The sequence below is a fragment of the Acinonyx jubatus genome, chromosome B1, assembly GCF_027475565.1.
Source record: "Acinonyx jubatus isolate Ajub_Pintada_27869175 chromosome B1, VMU_Ajub_asm_v1.0, whole genome shotgun sequence".
NCBI classification, from domain to species: Eukaryota; Metazoa; Chordata; class Mammalia; order Carnivora; family Felidae; genus Acinonyx; species Acinonyx jubatus.
The window spans coordinates 99,505,085-99,511,946 of record NC_069382.1 but is presented as its reverse complement, the minus strand read 5'-3'; the positions used below and the strand labels follow the sequence as shown (position 1 = coordinate 99,511,946).

The following is a 6,862-nucleotide window of genomic DNA, read 5'->3' as shown; positions in this document are numbered from 1 at the left end:
GTCAAAGCCATCTTAAGGGGTCTGACTCACACTAAGAAGAATCACAACACAGAGATCAAAATCTCAAGGGCATTTATTTATAATAAAGAGGGAAATTACCAAGCAGAGTGGAAGCACTTCTTACCCACAGGGCAGTAGCGTCCTTTCAAGCTCAGAGACCCCCTTACTTTGCAGTAGTGACAACACTATCTGAAGGGGTTTAGTTCTAAGAAATACCTCATCATTATAACTTTGTGCTTCACACCCAAAGGAGGCTGAAGTGGAATGTATGACCTCTGAGTCTCTATTTGGATATACACATCACAGCACCATGTGTTAAGTGGTATCTCATAGTAAAGAGGATTTTGACAGAATCCAAGACAGTCCTATTTATAAAAACACTGATGTGAATATAGATTTACAAGTGTGAATATCACCAGAATTTAAGTTTAAAAGTGGAAAGGGTAAAAAATCATGGGGAGAGACAAATTTCTGAAGCACAATTTATGGAATGCTTTTAACCACTAATACTTTCTAGTCTAAGAGCAGCAAACCCATTGAGCCAGTTTCTTTAACTGCACTGCCCCCTGGTGGTAACATGACTTAGTCCATTGGCAGAAAGAGGCAGATCAGGGTGCCTGGCTGTCGGTTAAGCTTAAGCTCTTGATTTCAGCTCAGGTCACAATCTCACCGTCAGGGGATTGAATCCTGTGTCAGGCTCCAGGTTGAACACGGAGCCTGCTTGTTATTCTCTCTCCTCTCTCTCTGCCCCTCTCTCCCACTAGCTCCTTCTCAAAATGAATAAACATCAAAAATAAAGAAAAATAAAGAAAAAATAAAGAGGCAGGTTGGGAGTGAAGGAAATAGATGAAAGGCTGTAACAGGCAGGAGCAACAGGTCAGATAAGAAATAAAATAGAAGTTTCTTGGAAGAGTGGTCAGAAGATCCTGCCAGTGGGGATGTTGGGGAGAGAGCCCCTGGCCCCTTGTAGAAGCTGCTTTTCACCATCTGTGTTGGTCAGCTCTCTTGAATTCCCTAGTACAAACAAGATTATGCTTGTTTTGTTTTGCTTTGCTTTGCCTTGAAGCCCCATGCAGGGTAGGTGTTATGATACCAAGTCACGCTTAGCCACCACTACCCTGTGCTCCCTATCATCTTGGAGAAATGTGGCCTAGGAAATTGGATGACACCACTCCTCAAAAATACACTTGGCAGAGGAGATGGCAGAATAGCTCAGGAGCCCAGAGGAAGCCCCTATGCAGAGCATTTGACTCTTTTTACTACTTTGGAGGCTAACCAAAGAAGGGCCTTGGTGCTTGTTTATAATTTATGTCTATCTAATTTCAGTGAGGTGAGGAGGCCTATAATGAATATCACATTTAGAAGATGTTTGAGAAATAAAGAAAGAAAACTAGAAACAATGCTGAGGAATACAGAAAGTGCAGGGACTGTGGCACAAGGCAATTGTCACAACTGAGCATTCCATTCAGTTCTGAATTTCCTCCTGGCTAAGGAAAAACTAGAAATACAGGAACTAATATAGTTTGCATTGCATGAAAGGAGACAATACAACTGTCCTTCAGAGATACATAATTTCTGTAACTGGATGGAGGTATTGGCTAATACTGTGGTGTTAATAATTTTTCAACATAGAAATATATCAAATAAACATGTTGTATACCATAAACTCACACAATGTTATATGCAATTATATCTTAATAAAGCTGAGGCAAAATTTGAAATGTTTTCACATACATAGTTCCTGGCATAAAATTGAAAGAGGAGTTTATCCTAGAAATTCTAGACTCATAAATAAACACCAAATTGAAAGATCCAAATGCATAGTTGATTCTCTTCCATGGCAGCTTGTAGACCTGTCACTATATCTCGTTTAGTACTAGAGGTGATGAATAGTTCCCATTTGTCAGTGATTCCTAACCTCTGGTGGGACCCCTAGTGGGCCATGGAGTTATTGCAAAGTGTCCATGAATCTAGACTAGATGCATAATTTCAGGAGTGAAAAAATAATCTTTTGTGCAAGTGTACCAATATTTTTCAAAAAATATGATGACTGTAACTGGTAAAATACAAAGTTATGTAAAGTCACTACTGAATTCACACTAGCTTTTGGTTATTATATATTTTCTTAATCAGATTCTGCTAACAATACAAATGTTAAAACTTGGTATTACAAGTAGGTCCTTATGCTTGACAAAGTTGTAAACCATCACTGGTACAGACCGTCTAGATGGTGTTACTGCTCTGAGCAGAGAGGGCAGACTCCCCACCCCCACCCCCACTTCTTCCCCAGTCACTACTCAATAACTGTTTTTCATGTTCTGAGATGAGCTCCAAGAAAGGCACCCATGTGCTCAGATGCTCTGGGCTTTGTTCAGTAATCAGCTTTGTGGTTTTAGGAGGCCCAAAAGAACTTCAGGGCTTTCCACTCCGAGCACTTTGTTCAGGAAGCTTAAGAGACTTGTTGTGGTTTCAGAAATGACATGCTTGAAGTTTCTGGAGTTGGCACAAACTACTGCTCCTGCTCAAATGGATGGTAGGAAGAGAGGCAGCCATAGGGGCTGGCGGCCCAAAAACCGAAGCTGTGGTTGTCTCCACAGACAACAACTCTTTAGCAAGCTTGCAATTGCTCCGTACCCCTTTCATGTGGGCAAAGAAAGAACTTTATCAGACAGAGTCTCTGTTCTCTGAAACGCTAGGGTGAGAGGAGAGGAAATTGGGCAATAGATCAGGGCAGAATTTTCAACAGGGAAAATCACGTTTCTGTTGAGTTCTTCCTTATCACAGGGGCAACTCCACACCCCTGGATATGTCATGCATGCTTGCATGCCTACTGATGCTCAGACTGCAACATGAGGCCTCTGCAAGAGGAAAATGCAGAGCACTCTGAAGCTAACCTGACGTCTTAAGCCACTGTGTTCCGGATTGCCTGGCTGGCTTGGCTATTTAAGGGCAGAGGCCAATGGCTGCAAGATTTCAAACCTAAAATGAGCATTGCAAACCCTTGTGAGAGAAGCAAAGTTACACAGTATTTCAGCCTTGCCTTCTGCCACAGTGCCATTAAACAAGCCATCCAATCACCACCCAAGGACAAACTGCCACATTTGTTAAGGAAAACACCAAGGTCACAAACTGTACATTTTTAGTTACAACTCTAAGGGCACATATAGACATATAAATTTGAGTACCTAGCCAAAAATGTCTTTCCCATTATTTATCTTACCTCCTCAGTTGTACCACTGAAAATTTATTTCTTTGAGTCAAGAGTGTTTTCGATCTCTTAGAATACAAACATTCTGGTGGGTATATCTGGTAGGATCAGAGGAAATGACTGGTATCGGAAGGTGGGGCAGAATGCTGGGAAGGGGAACAGAATGATAAAAGAGAATAAAGAGTCAAGACAGATTGTGCTTACAGCTTGGAATGTTTGGAATAGAATCTGTAATCCATGGTCAGAAACCAGGTGGCTAAAAGCAAAATCACACCTGGGCAGAGCTCCAAATTCTAGCTTGAGGCCCAAATTCTCAGCTCCCCCTCTTTTCCTGCCAAGACCTTCTCCCCTCTGGCTGACTTAACCTCAAACTTCAGACTCTTTTCTTACTCCCTTTGCTCCAGCAAACCTGCCATATAATAAGCACTGAACCAAGGAAATGTTCACTCACAATCTTGACTCTTCAGGTAAGGAATTTGACTTCTGTTTTCTCTTGTAAAAGGGGGCTAGTGCCACCATGGTTCCCTGATGCTAAAATAACAAATAAAAAATGTATTTCTTTGAGTTTCTGAACTCTGGAAACATTTTTAAATGTGTACATTTAATATGGTAGTGTTTATATATATATATATATATATATATATCCCAAAAAGCTGTTACTAAATACTTGGTGTATCTTCTAATTAATGGCCCCATAGAACTAAAAACTATATATAGGGTTTTTTTTTCTTTTCTCTTTCTCACAAGTTAATGTGAGGAAATTAATGTGATAATTCTTAAGAAAACAGTATATCAAGGTAGACAAAAAAAAATGCTACGGGATTTTTTCTTAGAGGGCCTGCTATCTCTTGAATGATGGTTCAAATGATTCCCAATGACATCCTGTGTAACAGACACATGACACTCTTTCCTAAAGGCACAATTTATAAGGTTGGGTTCTATTAGTGGAAAACTCTTATATCATAAAAATGTCCTGATCATTGGGGTGCCTGGATGGCTTAGTCAGTTAAGCGTCTGACTTGATTTTGCCTCAGGTCAGAGAGAAAACAAGCAGGGGAGAGGCAGAGAGAGAAGGAGAGAGAGAATCCCGAGCAGGCTCTGCCCTGTCATCTTAGAGCCTGACATGGGGCTTGATCCCACAAACCATGTGATCATGACCTGAGCCAAAACCAGGAGTAGGACATTTAACCAACTGAGCTATTCAGGTACCCTATGGAGTTCTTAGTTACTCCAAGACTTGTTAAGGTATGGTGACTGCTTTAGTAAGGAAGGCTTTTGGGCTCCTGGCAGATGAAGAAAGAGGAAGATTTGGGTACAAACCAACCATGTGGTACCTCTCCATGACACCAGGTGAATGGCTCCAGCTCTTCTTCCTGGTCTATTCTTTAGAAAATTTTTATATAGGAGGTATTTTCTCTCAAGTATTAGACTTCAGGATACATGGTGTCAGGGCCCCTGGGGTTCTGACTATGGTCAGTATTTTCAGATTCCAAGAATCTGACTTTCTCAAAGTTAGGTGTAAAATCTCAGCAATCAGGATTCAAACTTAGAACCACTGGCCTGTGTCCTCTGGGGATAAACATATTTTTGCAGCCAAGTAGGGATATTAAATATTAGATATTGAATTAGACATTCAACAAATATTTGTTGAAAAACTACTATGTGCCAAGTTCTATACTAGGCATGAGATATGCAAAGATGAATACATGCTCTTACAAACTAATAGGAAAATATGATAAGGACATGATCTAGAAGTTCACAGAAGGTAATTCCAAATGGTCAATAAACACCTTAAATGTGTGTGATTCACTAACAATTAAAAATATGTAAGTTTAGAGTCACTATGGGGAGCCCGGTGCTGCTAGATGCAGGTGACCATGTGGCAGCTGCTGGCTCGAGCCAGTGGGCCATTCCTGTGAGTGCCGCTGTCAGATTCTTGGGCAGCCCCACCTGCCAGTGCTGGACTATGGATGCTGCTCCTGGTGCCAACTCTTGAGATGTTTCCATTCTTGAAAAGCCCAAGCTTAAATTTGTTGAAAGGGCAACATCTGTGTGTGCCAAAAGTGAGAGGAGAACTTAAAAACGACATATGAGGACCTTCTACTGAAGCTACTGAGTTCACAGAAGGCAGTTGTGCAATCTTGGCACTGGGTGGTGGTCACCTCCATTGGAGCCATTTTGAAATGATGCACGTGACAAAGTACTGCTCTGTGGACCCCAAGAACATATTTGCCTTATGAAGAGTACTAGCCCCTTTTCAGCCCATCACCTGCAAGGGTATGACACACATGGGAGCCAAAGGTGCCATTGATCATTACATGACTGGCCCATAATAGAGATGGGTGGGCATTGTGAATTCAAAGAGGTACAAGGCTTACTTGACCAGGTGCCCACAAGTTGCCCTTCTGAGCAAAGGCCATGAGTGTGTGACTCTAGAGAAGATGTCAAAGATCAAGAGGAATGAGAACAGAACAACTAAAACCCCTGGACCTTTGAGCGTATAGCCACTGCCAATGTGCTGGGGATATGGAAAGTCCTGAGCCCCTATAACTTGACCCAGAAGGCGCAGTTCTGGGGCAAGTCCTATATGCCTGAACATGTGTAGTGAGAATGTGAGAAATAAATGTACGAAGGCTACTGAGAGAGAAAGAATCTACATCTTTAATACCCTCAGCCTACCCTTAAAGTCTTTGGGTAGCTCTAATGTCTAACCAAGGTGCAATATATGAGTAAATGATTTCTGAAAACTTGTACAACATATGTGGATTTTTTTTATATCTTTTTCAAGTTTTTATTTAAGTTCCAGTTCATTAACATGCAGTGTAATATTAGTTTCAGGTATAGAATTTAGTGATTCGCCACTTTCATACAATACACAGTGCTCATTGCAAGTGCACTCCTTAATCCCCATCACCTATTTAACCCATCCCCCCTGCCCACCTCCCCTCCAGCAACCCTTGGTTTGTTGTCTATAGTTAAGAGTCTGTTTTCTGATTTGCCTCTCTCTTTCCCCCTATGTTCATCTGCTTTGTTTCTCAAATTCCACATATGAGTGAAGTCATATGGTATTTATCTTTCCCTGACTAATTTATTTCTAGCATAATACTCACTAGCTCCATCCACATCATTAAAAATGGCAAGATTTCATTCTTTTTGATGGCTGAATAATATTCCTGTGTGTGTGTGTGTGTGTGTGTGTGTGTGTGTGTGTGCATGTCACATCTTCTTTATCCATTCATCAGTCAATGGTCATTTGGGCTTTTTGCATAATTTGACTATTGTTGATAATGCTGCTATAAATATTGGGGTATATGTATCCCTTTGAATCAGTATTTTTGTATCCTTTGGGTAAACACTTACTAGTGCAATTGCTAGATCATAGGATAGTTCTGTTTTTAACTTTTGGAGGAAACTCCATACTGTTTTCCAGAGTGGCTGCACCAGTTTGCATCCCCACCAACAGTATAAGAAGGTTCCCCTTTCTCCATATCCTCACCAACACCTGTTGTTTTTTTTGTGTTGTTAATTTTAGCCATTCTGACAGGTGTAATGCAATATCTCATTGTAGTTTTGATTTGTATTTCCCTCATGATGAGTGATGTTGAGCATCTTTTCATGTCCCAAAAGAAGAAGAGAGAAAAGGGGGTGGAAGGT

The 6,862-nt window shown here is 41.0% G+C and overlaps 1 pseudogene; it reads left to right on the top strand.

Annotated features, from left to right (window-relative positions):
* Positions 1-5,085: 5,085 nt before the first annotated feature.
* LOC106977089 (39S ribosomal protein L16, mitochondrial-like) lies at positions 5,086-5,813 on the top strand (annotated as a pseudogene).
* Positions 5,814-6,862: the final 1,049 nt, after the last annotated feature.